General features: G+C 43.0%; 1 protein-coding gene across 2 annotated transcripts in view; it reads right to left on the reverse strand.

The window, feature by feature from the left end:
* Positions 1–23,218, reverse strand: part of CHRM3 (cholinergic receptor muscarinic 3) — a 2,422,098-nt gene that overhangs the window by 1,617,715 nt on the left and 781,165 nt on the right. For both annotated transcript variants that reach the window (XM_085612342.1, XM_085612343.1), the window contains exon 3: positions 18,654–18,769. The gene's annotated coding sequence lies outside the window, so the exon portion shown is untranslated. The remainder of the gene's footprint in view (positions 1–18,653; positions 18,770–23,218) is intronic.

Below are 23,218 nucleotides of genomic sequence, written 5' to 3' on the forward strand. Positions count from 1 at the left end.
ATTACGACAGTTGCCATAGACACAAACTATACACACCTAGCACTTCCTTCCCTCCCAGTCTGTAAATTAAATATAAATAAACTACATTTCATGGGTATCACACCTACTTTACAAAATGTATACTGCATTTTCATAGCTTGAACACCTATATATCTCTTTGAAAATACAACCCTGTAGTTATTTTTTTCTTGCAAAATTATTGCGAATATGCATATGGCCATGTCTGAACTGGGGTGGCAGAGTGGGCTAAAGAACGGTGATGGATTAAACCCAGATCAGTTGACTGGGGGTGAGTGCTTCATTTCCTTTGGTGTTGCTTTGTTCGCCATAAGTTGGCAGGGTATGCTCATACGTGAGTCCCTTGCTCACTTTGCCACTGGATTCAAGCAAGCCTGGCTGAAGACGGCTGAAATGCCAGAAACTGGTCCTAGGAAGCTTCTTTCCGGTCCAGGGAAGACATGGCTTGGCAGTTCGGGCTGGACTGTTCCCATGAGGCATAGGGTCAGACTGATTTGCAAATGGCCATGTCTGAACTGGGGTGGCAGAGTGGGCTAAAGAACGGTGATGGATTAAACCCAGATCAGTTGACTGGGGGTGAGTGCTTCATTTCCTTTGGTTTTGCTTTGTTCGCCATAAGTTGGCAAGGTATGCTCAGACGTGAGTCCCTTGCTCACTTTGCCACTGGATTCAAGCAAGCCTGGCTGAAGACGGCTGAAATGCCTGAAACCGGTCCTAGGAAGCTTGTTTCCGGTCCAGGGAAGACATGGCTTGGCAGTTCGGGCTGGACTGTTCCCATGAGGCACAGGGTCAGACTGATTTGCATATGGCCATGTCTGAACTGGGGTGGCAGAGTGAGCTAAAGAACGGTGATGGATTAAACCCAGATCAGTTGACTGGGGGTGAGTGCTTGCAATGTTCAACACTCCGTCCATCATTTCCTTTGGTTTTGCTTTGTTTGCCATAAGTTGGCAGGGTATGCTCAGACGTGAGTCCCTTGATCACTTTGCCACTGGATTCCAGCAAGCCTGGCTGAAGACGGCTGAAATGCCAGAAACCGGTCCTAGGAAACTTGTTTCCGGTCCAGGGAAGACATGGCTTGGCAGTTCGGGCTGGACTGTTCCCATGAGGCACAGGGTCAGACTGATTTGCATATGGCCATGTCTGAACTGGGGTGGCAGAGTGGGCTAAAGAACGGTGATGGATCAAACCCAGATCTGTTGACTGGGTGTGAGTGCTTGCAATGTTCAACACTCCGCCCATCATTTCCTTTGGTTTTGCTTTGTTCGCCATAAGTTGGCAGGGTATGCTCAGACGTGAGTCCCTTGCTCACTTTGCCACTGGATTCAAGCAAGCCTGGCTGAAGACGGCTGAAATGCCAGAAACCGGTCCTAGGAAGCTTGTTTCCGGTCCAGGGAAGACATGGCTTGGCAGTTCCGGCTGGACTGTTCCCATGAGGCACAGGGTCAGACTGATTTGCATATGGCCATGTCTGAACTGGGGTGGCAGAGTGGGCTAAAGAACGGTGATGGATTAAACCCAGATCAGTTGACTGGGGGTGAGTGCTTCATTTCCTTTGGTTTTGCTTTGTTCGCCATAAGTTGGCAAGGTATGCTCAGACGTGAGTCCCTTGCTCACTTTGCCACTGGATTCAAGCAAGCCTGGCTGAAGACGGCTGAAATGCCAGAAACCGGTCCTAGGAAGCTTGTTTCCGGTCAAGGGAAGACATGGCTTGGCAGTTCGGGCTGGACTGTTCCCATGAGGCACAGGGTCAGACTGATTTGCATATGGCCATGTCTAAACTGGGGTGGTAGAGTGGGCCAAAGAACGGTGATGGATTAAGCCCAGATCAGTTGACTGGGGGTGAGTGCTTGCAATGTTCAACACTCCGCCCATCATTTCCTTTGGTTTTGCTTTGTTCGCCATAAGTTGGCAGGGTATGCTCAGACGTGAGTCCCTTGCTCACTTTGCCACTGGATTCAAGCAAGCCTGGCTGAAGACGGCAGAAATGCCAGAAACCGGTCCTAGGAAGCTTGTTTCCAGTCCAGGGAAGACATGGCTTGGCAGTTCGGGCTGGACTGTTCCCATGAGGCACAGGGTCAGACTGATTTGCATATGGCCATGTGTGCCAGCGCAGGGAAAAGACAGGAATGTGCCACATGATGTTAGATAAGGTGCATTCCTGCCGTTTCCCTATCAAACAGTACAGCAAGGTGACTTGCTGCACTGCATGATTTTTTGATAAATATGCCCCTTAATGTCCAGGGCGGGCCAGTGGCAAGAGCAAATTGCAGGGCATCTATTATTCACAGAGAGATGTGAAGCAACTCCCATTTATGTACCTCAACATAGCTAATTACCTGTGCATAAACTGAAGCAAATCTGGAAAAAAGCAGTGGGCTGTGTGCCACAGAACTATTTTTAAACAACATCTGTTAATCTGGAAGCAGTATGTAAGTGCTACTTTCAATAATCAGTGCAAAGGGCATTGTTTTTATTAAATAAATGAAGCTTTCTCTGTGTGTACTGAGTAATCATGCCATCTGGTTTCTGTGCGTTATTTGAGAATATGTGAACTTTTATGCCGCAAGGACCTTTCGACTGAAATTTCACAACCTTCTGTGGCTATGAGCTAAATTGAAAGAAAACTTCAAGGGAGTTCAAGGAAAGAGTAGCTAAGCTGGTATAATGACACATCGATCTGGCCATCAGGCCATTACTCTTTCTAGCAAAAAGGGAGATGGCAGTCATAAAGAACGTGACAGGGTGCTTGCACAATCCATCTTGCAGCAGCAGTGTTAGTAACATACTCCAAAAATAAAATAGAAAATTAATGAAAGTGAACATTTATATGATGCTTGATTGAAACAGGTGTTGGAACGTCTTTGTACTTACTCAATATTTTAATACAATGTAGAAAAAAATAACCTCCTGGAATTCCATTAATGGACGCTTGTATGAGACAATTTTAAGTTATGAAGAGGAAACTGCAGTCAGTGAAAACATTGATAAATGAAGCACATGAGGTGACTGGGAAATTATAGTTGAGCTGCGCCAGCCTTTCAGGCGCTGGCTGTCTGCCATTCACATCAGTGGCATAGCTATCAATGGTGCAGCAGGTGCAGTGGCAGTAGGGCCCAAGGGTGTAAAGGGCTCATTGAAGCACAATTAAGGCAGTCTTCTAGTATCCACCCGAGGTGAGGGAGACCCATTCCCAGCCGCAGCAGCTGCAGGTAAGAGCGGTGGGGCGGAAGGCCAGGTGAGGGGGGATTTCGAGAGACGACCACGAGGGAAAATAAATTATTTATTTAATTTCCCTCGTGGTCGTCTCTCGAAATCCCCCCTCACCTGGCCCGCGCCCCACCACTCTTACCTGCAGCAGCCGCGGCTGCCCATTTCCCTTGCATGCATCAGTGTCCATGGCACTCACTCTAACAATGGATTCACATTAGGGATCTCATTTGTGGGACGTGATGATTCTCAGAGATATCATCAATAAGGGTCAAAACAAAATAAACAAATTCATTCCAGTGAGGGAAAAAGTGGCTATGAGGAGTCCAACTATATGAAATTTACGGCCAAGGTAAATACATTTATTAAGATTCCACATTTTTATAAAGGCATTGGGGTTTATGCTGTACTTTTAAGTTATCCCATCAGGGCCATTCAGAAATGGCCTCAAACAGAAGACAAGATGCTAGGACAAGATTTTTTCAGGGAAGCGGACCAATGTTTTAAGAAGTTTATAGAACCTGACTGGGGTTTCCATAATTCTCAAAGAGGGAATAAAGGGACTTAAAGCTTTGTCCATCAGAACTGAGTAAGCTTAGCCATCCTTATTGGTATTTCACACTCAAGGAATAGTGAGTAGGTGTGAGAAGGGAGAGTACAGAGTGCCAGAGGATTGGTACGTGTAGAATCAAAGCCAGATGAAAAAAGGAACAATGTTCTAAATTGTGTGAAGACCAAAGGCAGAGGCATCATATGGAAAGAAACGTGCACATGTTCAAACTGATGACTACGGAGAATGCATAATTTTGTATCATCTGTAGTTGAGAGAAAATATATTTTGAGGGGCTCTGGTACTACCAGTTACAGTAGGAGGAAATAGCACCTTTGACTGTGGGTTCAAGAAAAGAGGGCAGAAGAAGAGGATGGACTTCCGTTAGGACCCTCAAAAAGAAGCTGCCAGTGGAAGCTTCTTTTATTGATGTGGTTTTTGAAAGAGAAGTCGGAGTCAAAAATGATCCCAAAGATACACGAGCACTCTGGTGGTAGGGGGCTGTAGTCGTCAGGATACCACTCATTGGTTCAGGCAGTAGCCACACTGCCAATGTTAATGAGATTTTTCTTGTTTGAGTTGAGTGTCAAAGAATTATAGTGTAAAATTTGTACTTAAATGGTTCAATTTATTTCATTAAGTAGATGGGACCTCTTCACACATGCAGATAAATTGTGCATCATCCACATATTAGATGAAATTGAGACTCAAGTATTGGAAAAGTGTTGCTTTGCTCTGAAGGGGATGTTGCTCAACACAGAACCCTGGGGCACTCAGGCTTTTAGAATGAGGATTTGAAAGGGCAGATAGACGTTGTCGGAGAGCAATCATTCAGGACTGAACAAATCCAATAAAGTGCGTGTTCCCTCACTCCATTCTCAGAGAGGTGATCAATTAAGAAGGAGTGAGGAATAGTATAGCAAGCAACACATGGATCCAGTTAGAGAAGGGAATCAGACCCTCTCTCATCTAGTGAATAATGGCGTATCATCAAGAGGCAAAACAAGTTGACTTTAGTAACATAACCACACCTGAAGCCCGGTTGTACCACATTAAAGACACACATAGAGATTCAGCTGGCTATTTCCATGGTGCTGGTCACTGTAGAAGAAAATGGCAAAAGGGAAATACGGCAGATGTTGTAAAGCACTGCAGTGTCAGTAGGAGGTTTTTCGAGAAGAAGGACCACCACAGTTTCCTCCTAGTTTGATAGGACCTTGCCCTCAGGTAGGGATATTTTACAACTGTCCAAATGGGCATCTGCTATTCTCTGTGCTTTAACTAATCTCATATTGCATGGTTCAGAAGGGAATATGAGCTATTGAAGGATAGTTTCACTATCCAAGATCATATGCACTCAGGTACAAAGGAAGTGAGTAAAAATCTGAAGGAAATAGCTCTGAATAAGTCATACTTGCAGCAGTCGCCAGCGATGGACTGGTAACTCAGGACAATTATTTTATCTATTTTGCGCTGGAAACAGTGTGAAAGATTAGTTCACTGGGTTGAGAGCAAACAATAGAAGTAGAGTGGGAAAAAAAGTTGAAAGACACTTCACAATGTTCATACCTCCTTAGTGGAATTGGTGGTGCTAATTATACTGTATAGATAATGTATGTTCTTAGAGCTGCAAGAAACTTTTTTAGTGCCATGGGTTTTTACTTTTAGTATAATAGAATGCTAACTCCAAAGCTGTCCACCATTTTGCAAGTCCATTTAGCAGCTGCCAGAAATCAGCGTGTAGCAGAGGGCAAATGTTTTGGTAGGTGTTACAGTATCCAGCAAAGGTGAGAGCTAGTGATTAAACTTGTCTGAAGTATTGTGAAGGCTGGATCTGAAGTGTGTATCATGGGAGTTACTGGTGATTTTGCCAACGTTCTTCCTATTGAGAAGGGTGGTTTTGGGAGTCTACTAATAATACAATGGAGTTGAAGCAAGGAGGGTACAGATAAGTGATCTGCCCAAGGGAGGGCCTAGGCAACCACAATGCCTGGTAAAGAAAAGCTCTAGCAAGAATCTAGTGCTGGGAGTGGGACCCTGAACTCTTTGGAGGAGGTCCTAGGAGACATGGATATGAAGAAGGTATACGGCTACCAAACAGTTAACATCCTCGATACATATTTTTAAATCATCTGGACTCTGCTACTCCAAAAAGGTAGAGAGTGACCAGATCAGAGAATGGCTTGACAAAGATACAGAAGAGGGGGGGCAGCAGAAAAGCAGACATTTAACCGAACAGGTATTGAACAAGATGGTAATAATCAAGAACATATCAGCTGGAGTGAAGGCTTTGGCGGGAGGTACTCACAGTGAATGAGTGTTTACTATTGTCCTCCACTCCCCCTCCAACCAAAGGAGCTGATCTATCTGAGTGATATTATACAACAGTGGAATGGCTGCCACTCTGCCAGAACCTGAATTATCCACAAATCATGCTTCTGTGACAGACATCACACCTTGGTGTGGGGGCTGTGTGTGAAGCTGCACAATTTTACACTACACCTGCAGGCTTTTATAATAGCAAGTTTTTCGATGCAATGCTTTGTGTCGCATAGCACCATGTGATCACCCACACAGAATCTTAGTAAATAGCCCTCCAAATTTATAAATTTACAATGAGGTAATGGGAGAATAGGTCCTTCTTAGAAATTTCTTTACTTTAGCCACTGATCTGGCTATGTTGTAGTGGAGATATGGCCCAGTTGTTCACCCTTTGCTTGGATGCCTTGTGAACAGGAGCACCAGTTCTGACCTGGAGATAACTGCCCACCAAAATCACTGTGACAAGGTTAGTATCATGTGCCCAGAACACAAAGATGTACTTTGTGCACCTTATTCTCTATATTTTGAGAACAGGTATTAATCAAGGACAACATTGAAAATGATGTCCTGGCACCATTGTTATTTGGTCTGGCTAAATGGAAATGTATGTATATTGCAGATTTCCCATGCATAACTTATCATAAGGGAGCCACAAGTTCCTCTAAATGCAAGTATCTAAATGATCACTGAAAAGATTCCCTTTCGATTTGAGAGTGCCTTGTTTTTTTATAGTTAGAATGTACCACATTTAGAAAATACAGATATCAAAGTGAACAGAATGAGCTAGCTACAGGCAAAACAAATCTCTTTAAATTAATTTAAATGTGTTTTGCCAAAAGCGTACTTTTAGCCAACTGACTATGGATCAGCTTTGGGATTAATTTTCACAGCTGCAAATAACAACAGCAAATAAGAATCAATTAAAGATTATGGGTATTGCTTTAGGATAACATAAATATTTTCACTAATATAAACCAACAAATATTAGTGGGGAGCTCACAAAATTAACATGTCCATTAAAAATACATGAAACAACAAAGGCCCTTGCTCAACGATATTGAGATGTTTATACTGTTATGAATAAAAAATATGAGTATTCCCATCTAGATAACTGTCTAGGCATTGATCAAACTACTTTGATTCAGCTGGGTATGAAGTATCTGAATCACCAGTATGCTTATAAATTTGTGAAGAGCAAACATACTTGTCAGAAAATAGATCATTCATTTTATAGAGGATGAACCATACCAACTTAATAAAGCACAATCTTGTTATTTTGCACACAGTTGCCTGAGAAGCTCTGTTCAGCCCCTGGCAGAAACAACTAAAGTAGCAGGTGAAATGTGTGATATATTCAGCACCAATAGAGTAAATAACACAATACAACAACATTCCCAACCAATTTTATATACAAATCTCAGGAGAAATATAAACATACAAAGTGAAACAAAAGTGGTTAAAAATAGATAAAGAGAAAAGCAGATCTGATTATTTTGCGGTTTAAGGCACAAAAGACCAGAAAATAGCAGAGCAGGAATTAAAGTCATTGTTTGTGATGAACTAGGATCCATGAGGACTGTGATGGAGCAGATGGGTCAAGCAAGCACTGCAGGACTCTATGGTCAAATGTTTTACCATGGGGCTTTGGTACTGTTTTTGGTTCCCAATTTCTCTAGAGGAAAAATGCAGGAAGATGAAGCCAGTGAGGGTCTCTGAAAGTCAAATATGTTATTTTCAAGCTCCTGCTGAGGCATTCAGTTTGTGTGCCAAAAACTCCAAGTGGAAAATCATTGGATTTCATAGCCACTGATGGTGCTTCACTACTTTGATGTAGTTGTCACCTTGCCCCAGTCCCAAGTCCTGCAGGACGTAGGATCTGATATAGAGTTTGACAGATGGGTACTCCATTGCAAACATGACAAATGTCCCTTCCACTTTGTCATAGCAAATAATGCACTTATAAGAAAGCAGACAGGACACCTTTCACATTTGTGATCGATTAACCGACACCCAAACTCTTAATCAGGCCCTTAGTATCCCCTGGTTCTCAGATTTCTCCAGTGGGGCAAGACAAAAGGCTGTAGTCAAAGAGGGCTCCATATGGGTCAGATATGTCTTTCAACAATCCTGTGGTAGCCTCCATCTCTGATGGAAAAGGTTACTAGTGGACCACAGCAGTAGAGTCTTTCTCTGTGAGTTTTTAGGGCCTTGTCCCAGTCCTCCAGAGGTCAGAAAATTGATTAAGTGCAAAAACTTGGTTGCGAAAATCAATTCTGTACTTTCCTGCCACTTTCAAGTGCTTAGGAATGTCTGCTGGGATGAAAGGCTATCTCCATCCATGGCTCTCCTAGGGTTCAGTGCAGTTCACTCCCAAATCAGCATATGACTTTCCACACAAGAGGGAGACCTTCAGCCCTTTGTGTCCCTGGGGCAGTTATAGAGGCCCACTGACAGACATCTGAACAATAGTTCTATTTCCTGAATTCACATGAAAGCAGGAGTCACATCAGGCTTCTTCACAGGCAGGATTCTTCCTTCTTCTGAGGTTTTCTTCCAGGTCCATGAATGTTCTGATTATCTTGTGGCACTGTGCAGTAGCGGCTCGTGAAGGTAGTGCCGCGGGGAGAGGCGGGCGGGGGGTAGTAAACTCCGGTTCATTTGGCGTTTCAGCGTGCGCAATGAAATTCAATTTATTTATTTATTTACTAACATTACTCCGGTCGGCCATGAGTCAGAGTTTACTAGCCCCCACCCTGCTCCTCCCCCGCCCCACCGCCCGCGGCACTCCCTCCACGAGCCGCTACTGGCACTGTGCCACTTTGGAGAATTCCCTCGACCCAAATTTCCCACCAAATGAATCTCTCTTTTTCAGCACTTCCTGTCTTGCTTGACTGTCAACCTTCCCGAAAAAGCTTTATTTAGGATGGCAGAAGTCAGGTTCCCCTCTAAGAAGCCCCAAATTTGCTTGGCGAATCAGTCATTTAGAAATGAGAAGGCACTCCCAATGACCTATCAGGGAACAACTTCTTCACCCACTGTTGACAGAGGTAAATGTCTGAGAGAACTCTCTGGATGAAAGGCTTCTGTCACTTTGACTTCATTGCGGCATTTTAGTATCAAAATGCAGGCCCTTACTGTTGTCCTTTGTGATGCCATCTGTTCTTGTTCCCACCCAAATTTCACATCCAGATAAGTGTGCAGTGATTGCCTTACACCAACTGTCCTGTTTTCAGAACTTGGGGGCATATGTACAAGAACTTAACACAGCTGTAGCATCAATTTTTTGACGTTACGGCTGCTTTTTTTTTATCACCGTATTTACAAGTTGCTGCTAACTGCAGTTAGCGGCACTTTTCCGACATAAACATGAATTTTTAAGATCACCACTTCTGTTAGCAGGATTTAACAAAAATGAGATGGAAGGTGGGAGTTCCAGTGCAAAAACTACCGCTAACCCTACTTTGCAATGTGGCTAAAACAACTATATAAATGATAATGTCCTGATGGGGTGAATTGGAACTAGGAAATCCCTGTCACTCCTATATTACCGTATTAGTTTGGTGACAAATTGTTATAATCAGTTGCAGTGCTCAAGGGGAGGGGATTCACCCTAAACCCTCCAAACTTCGACCCTAAGGTCATTACTTAAATCCTACAAGAATCCTTGGCTCACGCATGCATCAAGAGTGACATAGAATTTCAAAGGTTATACAAATTAGAGAACAATGCATTATTTCCAGATCTTTGTCTTTAATTCTTTTCGCCCAGCCAACACATGTTTCGTCGATAGGGGAATACCCTGTGACTTCTTAAGGGCTAAAGGAACATGATTATAACGGTTTCAAAGTCAATAGTATACAAAAAGAATTGCAAACATGGTGAAGAAACATTTCACCATTGTGTAGTGAACCATAAGGATGGTGTAGAAAGGTAGAGGCAGCACACCGCCCCCATTGTGGAAACCCAAGTGGCAGATAATAGTGTGAAAGAGTGTCAGATCAAGTCCTGCAATCACTCGGTTGTGTGGTGCTAGGGATATCTATCTGAAGTGATACTTCCTTGTGTGGTGCCTAAGCGTAACTCCAATGTGTCGTGCCCAACGCTCCAATAATCTCAGTGAGTGTACAGTTTTAAATCATGTCTCTATTCTAGCTCATCCTGAACCACATGCCAAGGAGAGAAGTTCCCCTAGATCCATAAACAGTCCTATGTCCCTACTTGTTCAGCTTGCCAATCTCTCAGTTCCTCTCACCTAACAGGGAGAGTCAACCATTACCCTTAAATTAATCAAACAACTTACGATGTGTACTTAGATCACATCAAATGGTTCAAATATTCCTCTTTTCCGTTATGAAATCATATGACAAATCATAAGTCCCTTACCTCTCTGCTGGTTCTACTTCCGACCGGCTGGTCAACATTGTGCTGTCCACTTAAAAATGAGCATGTAGCTCCAGAGTAGTTAAGCCCTGTTCAATAAGGTCCAAAAACCATGTATTTGTTTAGCCCTACCCTTCCTCAATATACTACAATGAATCTCCTGCAACTGTTATTACCTTACCTAGTATCAGGCTTGTAATAAGACCTAGTTCGGTCCGGTTTAGTAGGGAGATGAAATGCCAAAAACCCCTGTCCATTCCTGTAAGACAACAATCCAATACAACCACAATTTCAGTGACCGCGGTAAATGATGCGTGCCCCTTGTTATCTTCCTCTCCGTTTAACATGTCTGATAGAGCCTACCTAGAGCGAGTGCACTCCGGCGTACAAATGTTTCCGTGGTCGTATCTTCGAGTGTGTCTCGGAAGCGGAAGTGACGTTCCGGGCACTCGTATTTGTCTCACTCGTCCCTCAATCGACTAGAATGCTAACCAGCATATTCGCATGCTTCATGTTAACACGGACCGAGAACCCTGTTTCTTCTATGTTTCCCAATAAATCGTCCACTTGTTTTCCGCACTACATAAATCTCAAATTCCAATGCCATGGTGATTATGGCTGTATAGCGAAACCCATGCCAAATTAGACCTGTATGTCACCATGAAACTGAATGTGACCCTTGTAATGTGCTCCCCATGTATGAATTAAAATGTCACCCCTATTGACCACCATAATGAGCATGTAAAAACAATCAATCCAGCATACATATTTCAACATGTTACAACAGGAGGCCCTCAAGTTGGGCTACTATGTTTGCGCAAATCGGAGCAACCAAATGCAGTTAACATGCTACATAGTAATTCAAAAGCCTTATAAGTTCCTTAATGTTGAGAGCCCACATTGTCCTTATAGAGAAGTGCTAATCAAGACAGTTCCATACAAAACATCAATTCTAATACATATTAGATTGCCGTAACGCTGAGAGCAATGGGTGGAAGCCATAAGTCAGAGCATATTATATCCAAGTGGATTCAAACGAAGTCATTGCAATTCAACACATAGTAGTTGTCAGATTCACTTGCAATACACAGTGCTTCCTGTATCTCTCCCAAACTTCATTCCTAGGTATCTACGGTATGGATGGCGACTCTGATACATAATAGAACGATTTATGAGGAGTACATTGAGTTGCAACAATATGTCATAGTATTTCCAGTATATTGGGCGTTCAAATCCTAGATACTCTTCCATATTCCCTGTCCATACCCCATGCATCATTCCTAGGTTCCTTTAGTACGTCCAGTCCTAGTCTCCTAGGAAGTATTGTAGCTCATGGTCCGTGTTGAGACCCTGTTCAGAAGACTTTAGACGCATAATCCATAGTGCCTCCATGCGTCTCAATTTAACTTCCCGGTTGCCACCCCTTGAGTTTTGCTCTTGTATGTCAATCCCGTAAAAGGCAAACTGTTTATGTTGACCTTGTGACTGATATTCCATGGTGTGTATTGCCAAGGGATATCTGACGTCATGTTGTTTCAGGGATCTTAGGTGTTCCCCGATCCTTTCTTTCAGGGCTCTGATCGTACTCCCTACATATATGCGTTTGCATCTGCATTCGATGATGTAGGCGACAAATTTGGAATTGCAATTGATTGGGTGTCTGATGGTGTAGGTCTTCTTGTCAAGTCCCCTGAATTCCTTCTTCTTGTCTAATGCCCATCTGCAGAACCGACACGAACCACATTTATGGAATCCCAATATGTGTTGTGTAAGCCAGTTGGTCTTGTTCCTGTTATGTGGGAAGCTTGGACTTAATATAGATTTCAGTGTCCTGCCTCTCCTGAATGTTACTCCTAGTTTGTCTCTTATGCATACCTCTAGTGCTTTGTCTGCCCTAAGTATGCCCCAATGTTTGTGTAGAATCTTCACTAGGGTTGTGGTCAGACCATTATAGTCCGTAACAAATCTGATGGTTTGTTCCCGTTCTTCGGTTAATGTTTTCTCGTTCAGGATGTCTTGTCTCTGTATTCTCAGATTCTATGTGCAGCTTTACCAATGGTTTGTCTATCAGAGCCCCTCGCCATAAAGCGTGTCTTCATACTCTCAATACAGGAGTTGAAATCAACATCCACACTGCAGTTTCGCTGTGCTCTTATAAATTCCCCAAATGGAGTAGCCTGAATCTGATGAGTGGGATGCGCACTCATGGCATGTAATATGGAATTACATGGGGTGGATTTACGGTGTAGTCTACTCTGTAGTTTGTTGTCTAGCACTTACAGTTCCACATCCAAGAAAGTGATGTGATTATGACTATACTGGTATGTGAATTTAATGTCCATGGTGTTCGTATTCAGAAAATAGGCAATCATCTATGTAGTGCCCACAGTATATTATTGAATCACTCCAATCGCCACCTTTCAGGCCTCAAATCCATTCTTCTTCTAGTCTGCCCATAAACAGGTTAGCAAAAGATGGGGGAAATTTGGACCCCAGTACCACCCTTTGAGTTTGTCTGTATCATGTGCCCTCAAAAAGGAAAACGTTGTTCTTAAGTTTCAGCTCAACCATAGTCATCAGCATATCCGTGTGCTGCCTCTGACTGGCAGATCACTTATTCAGGTATCGTTCCATTGCTCTCAGACCCAAGTGCGTTTTGATGCTAGTGTATACAGAAATTACATCTATTGTAGCCAGCATCATCCCCTCTTCCCATGGAAGATCAGCCAGGAGACTTAAGATGTGTTTTGTGTCCCTGATGAAGGAGGGGAGGTTGTGTACCAGTGGTTGGAGGAAGAGGTCTATGTATTTGGCAAGTCTCTCTGTCGGGCCCCCCCATGCTGGACACTATGGGTCTCCCTGGAGGGAAAGGAAGGTGCTTGTGTACCTTGAGCAGTGTGTAGAGGCACAGCAATATAGGTCTAAAAACCTTAAACTACATGTATTTGTCATCATCAAGAAGGCCCAACTCATGCCACTCCCTAAGACAGTTATTGATTGCATTGGTGAGTGACCCCATGGGATTAGATTGTAATTTCTCATAACAGGTAGTGTCATTCAGTTGTGTCACTGCCTCTAAATCATAGTCCTTTTTATCCATAATGACAAGGTTTCTTACCTTGTCTGCTTCCCTGATCATGATTTGGTCATCTGATACCAGTTGTCTTAGTGCTGCACGTTCCCCCTGGTTCAAATTATCTTTGAATCTGAGTTTGTGGGTGAGATATTTCTTTCTGTATTTCTCCAGATCCCCTAAGACCAGTTTATGAAAGGTATCTCTCGTGTTACCACCCGGTAGGACCAGAGTCCATTTCGATTTGCTCTCTAAACTGCTGGCTATTGTGCAATCTGAGTCGATGTTTAAGTCCTCCAATAAGATAACCATGTTGCTTGGTGCCTGTTCTAGATCTGTGATGGACAAGAATAACTGGGTATCACGTACATCCTGTATACTTAATACATCAGACACTATAGTGTATGGAATATTCACTTTCGTTTTAATGTGCACAGGATTATTACTAAAGCTTTTTTTCAGTTTTAACCCCCTCACAAATTTTAACAGATCCACTTTCAATTTGCACATATCACCCTACTCACTCTGACAAAATCCCAAACCGTTCTCCAGTAATATATTCAGGTCAGGGGTGAGTGTTTCATTAGAGAGATTAATCACCTCCACTCCCATGTTCTCAGTGCATATTAGTTTCTTTTGTCCCTAATCACAACTTCATTCTGTCTTCTTCTACTTCCTGCTCTCTTGCCTCTCCAGTTTTTTTTGTAAAGCCCCCATGTGTGGGTTGGTCCCAGTTGCCCCTCTTTATCCCCTGGACCTCCCTTAAAAAAGAGCTCTCTGTCCTATTACCGGCTGATGCACCTGTATCATACGCTGTCACTTGTTGGCGGCACACTCAGCGAAGTGGAACTCAATGAGACAGAGATGGTACCCTGCCTACCATGTCTATTTGACTCTTTATCAGCTTGTAGCAATTGATCATATTTCCTGGCAAAGGTAAAGATCCTCCCTTCTTTATAGTCAATCTCGTCTCTTCTGAGTTTCCTTGCCTTTCTCTGTTTTATGTCATCCTGATGTTTCTGTAGTACATCCCTCAGGATGACATAATTCTTCTATGTCACCTCTCTTAGGTTCAAATCCTTAATCTCCTTTTCCAAGACAATAATTTCCGTCTGTAATTTCGCCACTTTTTGTTCAGCATTTTCTACAGGAATCTCCATTAGTTTATTTGAGTTAGCTGTAAGTTCCCCTTCCCATAATTTTAGGAGATCCTCATCCAAGTCATGATACGTGGGAATATTTGAGACCTAAGAACTCTATATAAATGATATTATGTAGTGCATGTAAAATTAGGTAAATAATTATCCTGTTTCAATTACTGAACCCTGTTACCCTGCATGTAAATTATAGAATATGATTGTGCCAAATAGCATTGATTTGTCAATGAAGGTATGGATGCGGCTGGAAGTATGTTCAACAAAATCACGGTGGAACTTAATTAGAGTTTTACAAACACCCTGGGCTATTGCTATGTCCTTATAGCACTAAAGGCAACTGCATGCCTACATAATGCTTGTAACCAGGATCTAACTGTGTTCTGCCCGCTTTTACCGCTGACATGCTAATCCTACACATGCAAGATTAGTCAATCAAACATGTAATTATAGATGAGTTTAGTACCGCTTTACTTAAAATTCAATTCAGGTAGGTCTCTGCTACCCGTCTGCAGTTTTGAAGATGTTTTTAAGAATGATCTTGTGGACAGCCAGTCAGAACACTGGGTTGTTGACCAATCCACGATCCAAGCTCATTTTCAATAAAGTTCCTTTAAAGTTAGGGGATGTAGAAGAGGTCAGCAAGGCCAGAGTTATGTAGGGTGCGCAAGTTTGGGATGATGGAAGTCTGTATTTCCTTTACAGGCAGCATGGTTGTGTTTGTAGCTTGGAGTTGAAAGACCTAGCTGTTTAGTATGGAAAGTAGTTGTGACCAGCTGCAATAAGTCTAACTATCTGACAGGGTAGAGGTCCCTCTTAGAGGATTTTACAATTAAATGTTTCTTTAGTACCAACCTTTCATTGAGGGCCAGTACAGGGACACACTAGGAGGCAGGAGTGTGATCTAGAAGGGTCGCAATCTATGGACATCTAACAGAATCCTAGGACGGGGCAATGAGAAGTAAATCAAATATATTATGCAATGCCACCCATTGCAGTCGGTGTACAAAGGTCAGCAAGGTATCAAGTAGTATTGTGGCTGGTCGTGAACCTAGCTATCATTTGGAAGGTGAAGAAATGAGTTGGTTGTATTGTGCCAGAGATCGGGTCTGATAGCAATGAATGTTGATGTTAAAGTCAGCCTACTGCATGGGGATGGGGATTTTCTCTAGCTGTGCAACTGTTGAACTGATTCCACAGTGGAACTACCAAACAGGAGTTTTGAGAGGGTGAAATTTAAATTACGCATATGTAATGTGGAAATCTTTAGGAATTTTGTGTCACCTTCGTTAGGCAAAATTCATGAAATTATGCTACTTTGCATAGTTATGTACCGTTAGTGGTAAAAATGGAATGTGAATGCACGGGAACAACAGAACACAAGCATCTGTTGATCGGGGTGCTTTTGTGTTTTTGCACTTTTTCCTAATTCAAAATGCATTTAATTGATGTGCCTCATGCGCAATTAGGCATCATTTCTTGTGATTTTGCTGACATTTTTCATAATTTTGTGACATCAAATTACGTGAATTTCACACACACATCGTCTTAACAGTCCCCCATTCACTTGCATATTATGCTGCATGCCGACTTTATATTCCATTTTTGTTTTTTTGTTCTAAGTGCTTGGTAGCTGCTTCTTTATTATCCTCGCATATGCCTCTTTGTATTACCCTGCACAGAAAGTGGTTTTGGGTTGTTCAAGAGGCAATCTGTAGCCCTTACTTGTCGTACATGCGGTGTGAAGTTTGTTCTTTTCTTGTATATATCCTGGAAATTTTTCTGCTTTGGGATCAAAGTGTTGAAGTATCCCACAAGAGTTAGCCTTTACCTATGTTTTGTACATTTTCATTGTGTTAACCCCTTCCCTGCTCATGACGGAACCACTCCGTCATGAGCCACGGGTGCTGTGTGCTCATGACGGAGTGGTTCCGTCATGCTGCGGCCGTTGGCGGCCGCTCCGCCCACGCGGCACTGATTCCCCGCCTGTGCGGGCGAACAATGCAAGTGGGCGGAGTCGTGACGGAACCACTCCGTCATGAGCACAGCTCGCCCGTGACTCATGATGGAGTGGTTCCGTCACAAACATGGCGAAGCCGCGCTGACCCCAAACCCCCCCTTCGCCGCGGCGGAATTCGTGCCGCGGCGAAGGGGTTAATTACAGCCTTCGAAATATTATTCACCTCTTTTTCTATTACATACTCCTGATGTCTCACTGAAGGAACCTCGAGGGAGCTGTGTGTAGTAGATCACATGCTCATGTTTATTCACATGTGTGTTTTATGCCATTTTATTTTAAACATTCTTGCACACCCTGTCAGTTTAATACAGAGATCATTAGGGTGTGTCTGTTTATGATGTATCCTTGTTGGTGCGCTATGGTACAGATTGGATCTACTCCTTACAGTCCTTGTTAGGACAGACCACTGAAGTCACTAAATAAACCTGTGCTTAGACTCTGGTAGCTTGGCACAAAAGCAGACAGGCTCGACTTAAAGTCAATTTCTAAAGTATTTATGCAGCATAATAAATACTCCTTTCACTCATTTTAATTGCAATTTAAAATCTTCTTTAATGGTGAAGTTTAATGGTGAATTTAAAATTACTATTTTGAAAATTCCACTTTTAGAAACTTTGCATTTTCCTGCCTATTTTAAATGTGTCTTTCTGGCAGTGTCCAGGGTCACCTTACTTTTAATGGCTGTTGTATGGTGTGATGTATATTTCTGCCAGACAGTAGACAAAGGGTCTTGGGTGTGGGAAAGGTTGGTCCTCTCCTGAGCAGGATGTTCTGGGGGTGTACCAAGCCCCTTCCTGAGCTACAAAGGGAAGCCTGCGGGCTGTATAAGCTCCTTCCTGACTTCAGAGATGCCTACCCTGTCACTGCAAAATGCAACACACACTTGGCATTCCTGTCCTTTATTTCACTACAGAGACTGGACCCAAACTCAGGGTGAGGGGGAGAACTGATATGAACCAGTCTTATAGTTAGACAAAGGGGTGTTCTCACCCACAGGTTGGCATTGGGGATAAAAAATGGCATTGCCAGAACCTGAAATCAGAACACTTCTGGACCTATGAAGACTTATAAGAAGGGCTGCCCTGCTGTCTGAAGCCTGAAGGAAGACTGGACATGGTTGCCTTGAACCCAAGACCCAGAAGTGACTCCAGGGGTCATTTGGTTAACCTGTGTGAACTACAAGATACAAGTTCCAGAAGTCTCTCCAGATTCCCAGCTGACCAGACTCAATTGGACCTAACCTGGTTCCCTCTGCTGGACTCTGCGGGAGTGCGTCGTGACCCCCAAGTGCTGTCCTCAAGGTGCCGGAACCTTGACTGGCATCAGACTGTACATCTCCCTGCTTAGTTGAAAATTTCACCTGATCTGGTGCAGAGCAGCGCACAGCTCCATCACGGTCAGCCTGAACTTCTGACTTCTCACCCGGTCCGGTGTGACCAGATAGCCTCAGTTGGCACTTTGCTCCTTTTGCTGCCATTTTTATCCTAAAATTTTAAGACGTATAACTCCAGTTCTACTGATCGGATTTTTGTAGTTTTGATGGGGGCTTTATTAATTAATTGTTCATGTTTCTCTACTATATGTGTTTGATGTGGTTGTAAACACAAAAACATTGATAAAAAACATTTTGTTTTTAAATCATTTTGACGAAGAGTGGATTAGAATGCATATGGGACATAAAGGTGTGGAGAATCATTCCAGCTGACATTCTAGCAAAGGACAAGGGATAGCAGTTCATTTGTTGTAATTCCAATTGTCAGTACTTTGTTTCCAAAAGACACTGCTTTAAATGAAAGAGCATTGCCCATCTTATTAGAAATCCAGTATGGAACGCAGCTAAGCAACATATGTTTGTGACCCTCAGAGGACAAGTAGGCAGGTTTCTAAAGGTATTGTACAGTAGAGAACAGATGCATAAAAACTTACGGATAGTGAATAGTGTTGTCTCAGTAAGTGAGTCAAGTTGCTGAGCAATATAGCTCTTCAAACCAGTTCTCCATTGAGCCGTTCATTTCTGAAAGATGTGCCATAGCCGTCAAAATCTGTAAATGAAAAAACAATACAAATTGTTATACGTTTTTGTATATAGAAACATTTGGAAACAACTTCAAAAAACATATTAAAATGCTATTTATTAAAATGGTGGATGCCAATATTGGGAACAGCAAATTTAAAGAAAGTGTGCAAAATCCTGAGAGGAGCGGCCTGGAAGCAAGCTGGGCCATCTGAAAGATATCTATCTATCTATCTATCTATCTATCTATCTATCTATCTATCTATCTATCTATCTATCTATCTATCTATCTATCTATCTATCTATCTATCTATCTATCTATCTATCTATCTATCTATCTATCTATCTATCTATCTATCTATCTACCTACCTACCTACCTACCTACCTGCCTGCCTGCCTGCCTGCCTGCCTGCCTGCCTGCCTGCCTGCCTGCCTGCCTGTCTGTCTGTCTGTCTGTGGGATCTGGAGGGGAAAAACAATCTGGGTGGTATGTGTGGATGTGGAGACGCAGTAGATAAGCTGGGGCTAGCAACTGAAGCAACACGAGTGTGGGAAAATAAATACAAAATTAGCTCCCTGATGTCAGCTGTCGAAGGATATACACCATCATATCAAAAGGATGTTAAAGAAGTCATCAAAGAAGAAGCAAGCACATGGGACTGCCAGAAAGTCAAGGAATGGTAGGGAATGGCCTGAACCAAAGCACACTGTTAGTATGCGACAACATACAGCTAAAAGCAATTTACACAAGACTTTAAAAGGCTCCTAATCTGCCATTACGTTTTTGGGGGAAATTCTTTTAGCTGATTCAGTGCTTTGGGTGGAGAGAAATGTCATGTTCCCCAAATCTAACTGGCTTGTTTACGTGACTCTGACAATTCCACTGAATTGATGACGATGGCTAGCTGCTTATTGTAGATGGATGTCTTGCCACTCGATTGTGATTTCGTAGATTTTTGTAAGGCAATTCATTGTGTCAATAGTCCCTTCCTGTGGCTTAAAAATGATATGGCTAGCCACCCATAGAAATCATGTATTTTGGTAACTGAGCTATTTTCTTGAATTGTGCGGTTTTCTCTTCAAGTAATAAACAATGTCACAGCTGGAGTATTGCCAATAGGGGGCCTCATTTACAATATTTTGATGCATGGCAGCACAGCAAGCCTTCCTGCTGCGTTGCCATGTGTCAAAATAAAAGGGCAGGAATGTGGCGTATCTACAAGATACAGCGCATTCCTGTCCTTCTTCCCTGCGCTGGCGCACAAACACCAGTCGTGCACCAGCGCAGACAGCCTTGCATCTCTTTGCAAGGGTGCCTGCACTAAAGGGAGGATTTTTTTGTGCAGTAAGGGACACCTTCCTGTACAAAAACAATAATTAAAGGCATTTCCCTTTATTTGTGCAGCACGCAGAGAAAGAGGAAAAAACGAGGAGAAATAAAAGTATTTCTCCTTGTTGCACTTCTTTATGCCTCCCCTGGGGAGGTGTAGGATTCAGACGCATTCCCACGTTTACAAAAGGTTGTAAATCTGGGAATGCATAACATTCTGTGGCTGTTGCATGGGAATACCCACAGCAACACCCAGGGAATGCCCCTTTCATAGAGAGTTATGCGTGAAAGGGAATCATACTTACAAGGCCATGAAAAGTCACGCCGCATGACTTTACATGGCCTTGCAAGTAAGAGGAAGACCATTGCGCTGCTGGTGCGGCAATCAAAGTGACGCATCTGCAGCTCAATGGCTTGTAAATAAGAACCCAGGGAGTGTAGTTGTCCTTGCAGCTTATCTTTTTAGCATCTTTCTTGTGACTTGGAAGCTTTCCTGGCAGGGGCTTTAACCCCTTGCGTGCCCATGACGGAACCACTCCGTCATGAGCCACGGGCGGCGTGTGCTCATGACGGAGTGGTTCCGTCATGCTGCGGCCGCTCCGCCCACACGTCGCTGATTCCCCGCCTGTGCGAGCAAATTAACGAGTGGGCGGAGTCGTGACGGAACCACTCCGTCATGAGCACAGCTCGCCCATGACTCATAACGGAGTGGTTCCGTCGCGAGCATGGCGGCGCCACGCTCACCCCGCACCCCCCCAGCGCCGCGGCAGAATTTGCGCCGCTGCCAATGGGTTAATAAATACTTCTTGTTGACCAGCAAAATAGAGCTTCATATTACACAGATGGATGTTTTATTGCTCACAAAGCATCTGTAGGCTTGCAGCATGCCTTAGAGGAGCTTGCTGCTTATGCCTTGCCTGCAAATAACCTACCTACCTTAGAGTTAATTGTGAAGTAACTCACAACTTACATTTTGATCAATTAGGATTCAAAGTATATTGGTGTTTGGATCACTAGCAGGCGTAACCAGTTATCACTACTTAGGTATCTTAGTCAATAATAGGGTGTCATGGAAATTATTATTTGTTTTAACGTATAAGTCCCTCGGGACTTTGTATTGTGCTTTCCAGAAACACCACACGCTGTTGTGTCTAATTGTGGCAGACATTAAGAAAAGCTTAAAAAGCTAAAGATGTGCCTTTACTGGCTCTTGACTCCTCCATATGACTGCCAAGGACCAACTTTACCAATGATTGACTTGAAGGTCCCACTTGGCGGAGAGTCTCTGGTTTTATAATTTGACCCCTTATTGGACATAAGATTTGAGCTTGGTCTAATGTTAATTTGGGCCTCGCATCAAAATGACTTACAGCTAATATTTTATTTTCCATGGTTCCCCTGGCACTCTCTTTGTAAGGCTTCTTAAGAATGTTACAAACATGGAGGTATATATCTGCTGACCCAATTCTTTAATGCTCGGTTAGCTATCCATTTTGTGATTGTCAAAGGATTTTCTTTATCATTCTGAAAACTCTAGGGTCTCATTTACAAAGAATTGGCATAGGGCAGTGCTGCAAGTCAATTTGCTGCGCTGCCCTACGCCAATTCAAAATGGCAGGATGCACCTTATTTACAAGATACAGTGCATTCCTGTCCTTTCAGCCATTGTCGATGCACAATTTGTAGGCGAGTGCCAATGCAGGCACTGTTGCACCATGGTGCAAGGGTGTCGGTGTGGTTCGCATGATTTTTTTTGTGCAGGAAAGGGGCACCTTCCTGCACAAAAACAATCACGAGAGGCAATTTCCTTGTGCTAAGTGTGCTGCAGAATGCAGCACATGTGGAAAGAGGAAAAACTAGGAGAAATATGAACATTTCTCCCCTTTGCGCCTGCTCCAGGGAGGCGTAAGCTTGTGGTGCTGCCCTAGGTTTTCGTAATGTGATAAATCTGGGGCAGTGTCAGAATCCATGGTTGTTTAGTGGGAACACCCACAGCAACGTCCATGGAACGCCTCCTTGACGAAGGGTAAAGCAAGGCAGTGCTTACTCCATATCTATGAGGCCATGCAAAGTCAAGCATGGTGGTGTTGCGTCACATGATAGACATGTACCACCGAATCGTCATAAAAAGTGACACTCCAGTGGCGCAGGCCTCTTGTAAATGAGGGCCCTACTTCTTTTAACAGAAGAGTGCCATTTACTAATAATCATTTAAAGCTCCTAGCAGATCTGTCAAGACTTAAAGCCAACTGTCTTATTCTTTATTTCATGCTGTCTGTAGTGTCTCCTATTTGTTGAATGAAATATATTCAGTCATAGTAACATGTCGATGCTAGTGCACATTTGATTTGGCCATATTGCGAGGCAAGATCAGCAAGTTGCGTTTTTATTGCAAATGTCATGTTCCTTTTGTGCCATGGATGAATTTGTTACTTGAGTCCTTCTGTATTTTGAAGTCTGACTTTGCAAATATCTAATTAAGAGGCTAGCCTTATTGAATTTATTGAATGAAAATCAAATAATACAAATGATGTTGATTCTCAGACTGCATTGATTTATTTCTCGTTGTTTTATTTCTTCTTATTTATTTAGTTTATTGCTGTTTTAAGCCCTTTATTAAAGACCAAACAGTAGCAGTAGCATCAACTGCAAAACAGCAATATAAAAAAATATGAAAATAGTGGAGGTAGGAGGAATGAGGAGAAATATCTTTATGTCTCCTCATTTCTTCCTATTTCAAAATGCGATGCATTCTGCTGCACACTTCGTAAGAGGGAAAACCATCACAGGATTGTTTTTGTGCAGGAAGGTGTCCCTTCCTGCAATGCAGACACTGCTGCACAATGACAGAAGAGTGCCTAGGCAGCCCCAGGTGTTAGCAGCACAAGGAGAGGACAGGAATACACCATATAATTTTAAATATGGAACCTACCTCCTCTGTCTGTTTCACTCAGTGCAGCACAGCAAGGTGTCTTACTGCGTAAGTCAAATATTAAGAAATCCGCAAATTAGAATGTCATAAAAGCTTTCTGCAGCCAATCTGATGAAAGTATGCTAAAACGTTGATGACACTTCTTCAGGGGTCACTACATCACTGCACTATATCAACAGCCATTGCAACACTAAGGGGGTCTACAAATGATCTT

Source organism: Triturus cristatus, chromosome 6 (genome assembly GCF_964204655.1).
Source record: "Triturus cristatus chromosome 6, aTriCri1.1, whole genome shotgun sequence".
In the NCBI taxonomy this organism is placed as follows: Eukaryota; Metazoa; Chordata; class Amphibia; order Caudata; family Salamandridae; genus Triturus; species Triturus cristatus.